This window comes from Montipora foliosa, chromosome 11 (genome assembly GCF_036669935.1).
Source record: "Montipora foliosa isolate CH-2021 chromosome 11, ASM3666993v2, whole genome shotgun sequence".
In the NCBI taxonomy this organism is placed as follows: Eukaryota; Metazoa; Cnidaria; class Anthozoa; order Scleractinia; family Acroporidae; genus Montipora; species Montipora foliosa.
The window spans coordinates 9,939,721-9,947,220 of NC_090879.1; the positions used below are offsets into that span (position 1 = coordinate 9,939,721).

Here is a 7,500-nt window from a genome sequence, read left to right on the forward strand (position 1 = left end):
TGAAGACTGGCTTAATTTATTGGTTTGGGTTATCTTTTTCTTCTTCAAGCATCACCTGCATCGGACTGGAATCATGATCAGATTCCTAAGAAGAGCTCAGAAGAGGACTTATGTTATGTCAAGGTAACTACGTTGTGATATTTTCTTGTCTTACGCCTTAGCGACCTTAGCTTGCAGAGGGAGGCTTTTTTGGGAAAGGGGGGGGTTTGGAAGCTTTTTTTCAAGGTCCAACGTTCGTAATGGGCAGCCCTTTTGAAAGCACACAGCCGGTAGAGGTTGGGAGACGAGGGTATTTCCTCTTCTCCTTCTCCCCACCCCCCTAACAGCAATCGTATTGACTCGCATTAGGTCTCTGTTAGTCGCGCTATCCAAGATGTCGGACGATAATTCGTTTTTTTTCGAATTTAAACTTTGCCAAATAACCGCCACAATAACATACTATTTACTCAAGATTAAGGTACTTCGACATAGAAAAGAAACGGCGTCATGCAGTACAATTGATCTTAAGACGGTGCCTACGATGATTTATGCGCCCTACGTTACGCGCAGCTCGAGATACTCGGGTTTCCTATCAGTTATGATTACTAATACAGGGATAATTTTTGCGCGGTTTAAAAATATCCTTGAAAAAGTAGGTCTAGTAACTACTCTAGGTATCCAAAAATAAAATTGGGGGTAACCTGAATTTTTGAGAGCTAATTTAGCTTCAATTTGAGAAAGAATGCCAATACATTGCTTTATATTTTAAGCTGTTTGCAAATATTATTCATGAAGATCTTTGAAAAATGCGTGGTTACCTTCATTGCTTTTTGGATTTCACGACATGTGTCAAGGATCTACATTTGCTGCATAGTCATAAACCGGGCGCAATATATCTTTGAATTAGTAGGGACACATCCTTAAGAATGTGCTAAAAGGCGTCAGTGCGCAGGAAATAGGGGGGCTGTAGCTTAAGTAGTAAACAACCAAAGGGAACGGAAGCGTGCTACAAAATAAAGATAATTAAATCACAATATACACATTTAGTATCACCCAATAGTCGACTAATGCAAATCCTGCATTTTGATTGGATACGCTACTAGAGGACTATCATTAATAGTCCTCGAGTAGCGAAAAGCGTGACGCTTCCTTTCGTTTTTATTCCCAAATAAATATTTGTTTAACTTGCATTTGCTACCTTTATTATTGCCTTTCTGTCCGACCTAGTGGGTGATACTAAAACAATATGACCCTTCGCCCTAGGGCCACGGGTCAATAGGCCATCGGCTGCGCCTCATGGGCTATTGACTCGTAGCCCGCAAGGGCAATACTTGGAAGTACCAGGTAATACCCAAGACGGTGGTGTTGGTTATAGAAAGTTAATGGTAAAGACAAGCCGATAATTCTTACCAAAAGAAAAATAACCATGCTTTGCAGGCTAGTTATGCCTTTGAAACCTAATCACAAGAACCTTTTTTTGTTCTTAAATCAGATCCTTCAGAAACTAGGCAACCATGTTCTTTTTACCAAAGAAAAACACATGGAACCATTCAATGGTTTTCTTCAAGCTAAACTTCCGAAAAGGCGAGAGAGTAAGTGAATCTCATAAAAGTTATTTCCATTGTCAGGTTGACGTTTTTTTTGTTTTCGGAAATGAAATTATACGCTGGAAGGAAGAATAATAAGGTGATTGGGCGACGAGGTGGCATATCTCGTCGGTGACCTTTAGAAGCTCGAACGAAAGCTCGCGCCACTGCTCCCTCCCTGCGCCCTTATCGAAAGCTACACGTAATCTCCTCTTTTCGTCGCTAAGTACCAAATGAGAGGCGAAAGGTTCTCAATCCACTAGGTTCTATATGCGGATTTTTTAACATTCCCATAAAAGAAGAGCTCGACTTAGATGCGGGGAGTGGAGGGGAGGGGAGGGTGTAACACTGGCTTTCGTTGACCATGGTTCGAACCACTAAAATCAGGCCAAGGACATTTTACTCTACCATCCAACCAGAATTTGTGGTTTAAGTGGTAAGTTTTACGTTACAGCGTTTCTTCAATACCATGTCTTCCAAGTGTCCTTCGAAAGAGATGAAGACAGCACAAGTTATTCTTTCATTAGCGATAGCAGTGTTTTAACACTCATAAAGCGGTTATGGGATCACCAGGAAAAAATGGTACTATGTTGGCCACCAAAAAGGTTAGTGAAAATGAACATCAGGGAGTCATTTTATGCGCTAACGAGTTTTTATTTGCAAATTATTGGTGTGGACGCGACGCTTATAATAAATGAACCTTATCATACGGCCCGTACAGCCCCGCGCACTTAATTGCAAACCTATGGGGAAAATCTCCGTCGTACGCATTAGGGCGAGCAGGGCCCGAAAATGCCGTACGGCCTGCTAGGAAACACGTACTGCGTCGATGTGATACGATCGTCGATTTTAAACATCCAAGGGAATTTACAGGCCAGAAAAAAGCAAATCCAAAACAACATATAGATAAATTTTCTATGCAAATTTTGTTACTTATGTTCCCCCAACTTACACATCTTCATCTTTTTTTTTAAAATCCTTATTGACCTTACGTTGTAGGTTGGGCTCTTGTTTCGGACCGTTCGCCCGTGACCTCGAGCCCAATATTCTTCCCGTCCGGCCCTCCCACTCAGGCAATAAGTACATATTATTTTAGTGTCAGCTGTATTTAGCACCGGTAGCAACTGATTGGGGACACGCTGTACAGAAATCAATCAACTCAATTGCAAATCGTGGGGTTGAGATAAACCTCGACGAAGCAGAGTCAGCAGAGCCAACAAAACACAGGGGACAACCTGTGGGAGCAAGGGCTGGCGCAGCCAGAGCACTCTCCTTCCACCAATGTGGCCAGGGATCGATTCAACGCCATGTGGGTTGAGTTTGTTGGTTCTCTACTCTGCTCCGAGAGGTTTTTCCCCAGGAGTACCAACATTGGACTTGATTTGAATTTGTTCTGATTTCAGTTTAATTCTTATTTGTGACCAATAGTAGAAGCACTCGTGCTCGGGTGAATACCTTGAGACTTAAACATGAAGTGATTATGAATTCAATTGCATGCGATGCCACGGGCGGGAAATCGAACCCCAGCCAACATTGGTGTGAGAGAGTGCTCTCAACACGTGTGCCAGCCCTGCCTTCCTCAAAGGTCGCTTCTTCAGAGGCCAATGCGCCTCAGTTAAAAATTACAGACTCCTAATAATTGGCAGTGTGCCCAAGTTTAGGACGATCTTTTCAACCTGAGAAACTACATTCATAGCACACACGCTGTCAGTTCAAATATGAAGGAATTTACCAACGAGGGGGAAATATACTCCGTTTCATAAGTCAGTAGCTTAAGTTGGTGCCGGTGACCGGGCTGATTTGTCTGTCGGATCCTTCGTCGTTAAAGACCATGTGTGTGGAGGACCGGGCCAGTAAATTAGGACAAGGTACAGTGACATTAGGTGATTCTGAATCTAATAACAGCATTTAAAAGTTTTGATACCGTTGTTTGGTTCTTTTTAGTGAATTCAACGGACGTTTGGAAGAAGACCAATTCGAGAAAAGTTGTCAACAACTTCTCGCTCATCTACGGACCCACCACGATCAACATAACAAAATCATTTTTCTCATGCGTAAGTGTATTCTTATTCTCTTGTCGTGGTCTGTGAGTGGAACTTGCTCTGAGGGGTCGACGTGTTACCTCGGGAACACCACAGGGGGACTATCTGGGGACCTTTATTAGTTCTCCTATAATGTGAAAAACGGACATGCACTGGAATGTGAATCATCTTACTGCCATTTAACACTATGCTGAAACACACAGGATTTACGAAAAATTACGCATGCCGTGGCGGCCCAAAGGGGGACTGGGAGAAGAAGAGAAGGAGCAGGGAGGGCCTGCAATGTAACCCCATCTTTCCCTACCGCCCCCCCCCCCCCTAATGAATATGAATGACGTATACATTTTTTTCAACCAATTCAAAACGTGAGCAAAAGCTATGCCTATGTTTCAACCCGTCATATTACAAAGTTTCCCACCAAAATACTACAATGCGCTTATGGCAATGGACCAACAGCTAGAAAAGGACTCCTAAAACAAAAGCGAAAACAACCCAAATGATGTATTTGCCGTTTGTGGTGGGACAAGCCTTACCCCGGTAAAATATTGGTTCATTTGAACAAATGAAGCTCTTTCCGTATCAGTCGGCTAATATCCCTGCCAAAGGTGTTTCTTAAGGAAAATGATGTCTTATGACTTAATGTGGCTCTTGTCAAAAACCGTTTTCTTTTAGAACTTTCTATAACTTCGTTTAGATTCGCCTCAAAACTATTCACTCTTCCGATGTCACGCCATTTTGTTCACGACTGCGTATCGGGTTTTGCAAAAACTGCTGAGGCAATTTAAACACGTGAAAAAAAAAGTTCCTCTATTGCTTAATTTTTTTATTGTTTAGCGGGAGTTTCCATAAGGGGCTGCCGACCACTCGTTTTCCTTTTCAAGCTGTTCAAAACTAACAAAGCGAACATAACAATACCTAAGTAGCAAGGCCTTATTCGGAATAACAATGCCATTTTAGGTCCGGTAGATGAAAGTCTATCCCATATTCCAGATAATCTCTGAGCAATCGATAACTTTAAAAATAATCTATGGGCTCATTAGGCCGTTTGTTTCACCCAAGACTTAATTAGTATTTTATATGGGTAAACGGAGCTTGGTGGTTATCCAATGCTGTCCCTGCGTTATCAGAGGTGGTGTCTATGCTAAAAGGCCTTAAAAATAGGAGATTTGTAACTAAGTTTAAACAAGATCTTTCACGTCTTGCAGTCAATTTGTACATGGCATGATGCCCTCTGGGTGCAAAAGTGTACGTTAATGAAAAATTTAGCAATAATGTCAGCAAAGAAACTCCCATATACCACTGCCAAAGTATATTCTGTGGTTTGACACAGCTGGTATGGTAAGTTGTTCTCCTTCTTTTGATGTTTAGGAGGTGGCAAGACGGAGCAGCACGATTTGAGGAGTTTATGGCCCGACATGCTGAGGAAAGTCGAGATGACTTGCTGGCCATCAAAAGTTTAAATGTCTTTTATAAGGTTGGTTGCGCGCAGAGGTGTTGCTAACTGTTTTGCATCTACATCTACATAGAGCTCGGCAAACTCGCTTTTGACCTAAGGTATGGCTGTTTTCTACCCCTTTTTGAGCCACGTTTTGATGGAGAATCCAGGCCAGACCACAACACCGGGAACTCCTTGCCATGCTCTTATCGAATGCTGTGTGGGATCTTTAACTTCCCACAGAGTTGTAGGAAAGTTTTGTGAGACGGGACCTACGGTTTTTTTACCTTATCCGAGAAGACTCGAAAGTCTAACTATTTGCAAATTTAGTTTTAAAGACAGCACTTAACTTTCTCCTTCGGTATTTAAAGACCCTGAGGGTTGGTCTGAGTCGAAACCAACTTTGTTCCCAGGGTCTCTTTGTCGTCAACGACAATGCAGACCCTGGGAACAAGTTGAGTCGAACCCACGACCTTCCTCACGCAACCAACTGAGCGAAAGCCCGGTCGCGGTGGAGCATACGTCGCTAAACCGCAGTTATTTCAAATCGTGGAAGAAGACTTACTGATTATGTTATTATTTTTATCTTGATTACAGGGCGGAAAATCGAAAGCTGGAAATCCAGTATTTTACTACATCGCCAGACGATTCAGGTGTGCCAGATTTTGTGCGAAATGTTGTATTAAATAGTGCATTGAACAATTGTATCCCACATATTTTCCAACATTCGGAAGCAAATCCAATACTCGTTATGCAACTAGCATTTCCCGCGCTTGACACTGAGCCTGCTCTTTACTTTTGTCTGATTGGTTCGCCAGTCTTGTCTTCAGAGTTAATGGTCTGCAGAGCGGCACCTATGACTAGAAAAAGATCGACCTCTGGGAATCGGGTTGATTGGTTCGTGGACTCGACCGTTGTTTGGTAATGTAGTTTTCGCCATGAGACCTTCGTATTGGGTGTTGCATCAAGTTGAACATTTTCAATTTCAAAATTCAATATTTTTCGGCGGACTACTCATTGAATCTACACGTTCTTTTTTATTCTTTTATTATTTGAGCAGGGATGATACAGTGGTGAGAGTACTGGCCTCCCACCATTCGCCCTTGTCACACGGCGGCCATGTTATCCCGGGAGACCAAAAAAGCTTTGTTTTACCACGCCAAGCCTCACCCCCATGGTTTTCACTGCGAGGCTTGGCGTGGTAAAACAAAGCTCTTTTGGTCTCCCGGGACAATATAGCCGCCGTGTGACAAGGGCGAATTGTGGCCCGGGTTCGATTCCCGAACTAGGCGTCATTTGTGGGTTGAGTTTGTTGGTTCTCTTCTCTGCCTCTGCTATGATTTGATGTGATTACTTCACAGTGTCCCCAGTAGGCCACGTTCGATGTATCAACATTCAGGCATGGCTACGAGGCTTTGTCTCGCAAGTCTCGAGGGAGATTTCTAAATAAAGCAATATTCAAATTTAACCATAAAGCTGTGTAGCCATGTTTGAATACTGATATATCGAACGTGGCCTATTAGTGCCTCAGCGCAAAATACTCTCGACTCTTAAATAGAGCGAGTTTAAATCGAGTGTCGTAAAACTAAAACCAAAGTAATTACTTTGGCCAATCAAAAAGGACAATCCAGTAAACCAATCAAAACTCGAAGTAATCACATGTAGCCGACACAAAGCGCGGGAAAATGTGCATGCGCGAGCCACGATTGATTTTGGTTTCACTTCTGATTGGTTGACAAAATGGCGCGAGAACTTTGAACCAATCACTGAGTGAAGTAATGCGAAACCAATGCAATTCGCTAGTTACTTTCAACACTCAATTGAAAACCGCTCTAAAGTTCATTATTCTTATAACTATTCATACAGAGGCGACCAAATAAACGACGAACTTCTCATTTACCACGCCCTGCTGACTATAGCCTGTTGTAACGAGAAGCCTTGGGAACTGGTCGTGGACTTCACGCATACCTCTCTGGAGAACAGATTTAGTGTAAGAGAAATAGAGAGATCACTTCTTAGTTCAACTGAACATTTCTTCATTTCTTTGTCTGTCCCACTCACTGAAAGCATTTGACCAGCCTTCACCTGTTGCGTTTTAATTGGCTTGACCGTCGTCATTGGAGACAATGATTTGTTTCGTTTATGATTTATGACTTTTAATAAAAAATAACAGCGCTGGTCATGTTTTGCTTCAGCCAACCACAGTTGAAAAGCTGTTGAGAGTTGCACCTGACGGTGCAGTGAAGAATCTGATGGCAGCTTACATCTACAACTGCAGTAGTTCCTTAAAACATTATGCCAAGTACAACGAACGCAATTTGGGCCCACTAAAGGTACTGCACGAAAGTTTTTGCATAATACGTTGGTTTCTAAGGGTTTTTGCCGACAGACTACAGGTATATACCCTTAAAAGTGGGGATGATTTCTTTCAAGCCGCAGGAAGTGAAAAGCAAAGGAA

General features: G+C 42.6%; 1 protein-coding gene across 1 annotated transcript in view; it reads left to right on the forward strand.

Moving 5' to 3' along the window:
• Positions 1-7,500, forward strand: part of LOC137974604 (neurofibromin-like) — a 90,493-nt gene that overhangs the window by 62,346 nt on the left and 20,647 nt on the right. The gene's annotated exons all lie outside the window — the stretch shown is intronic.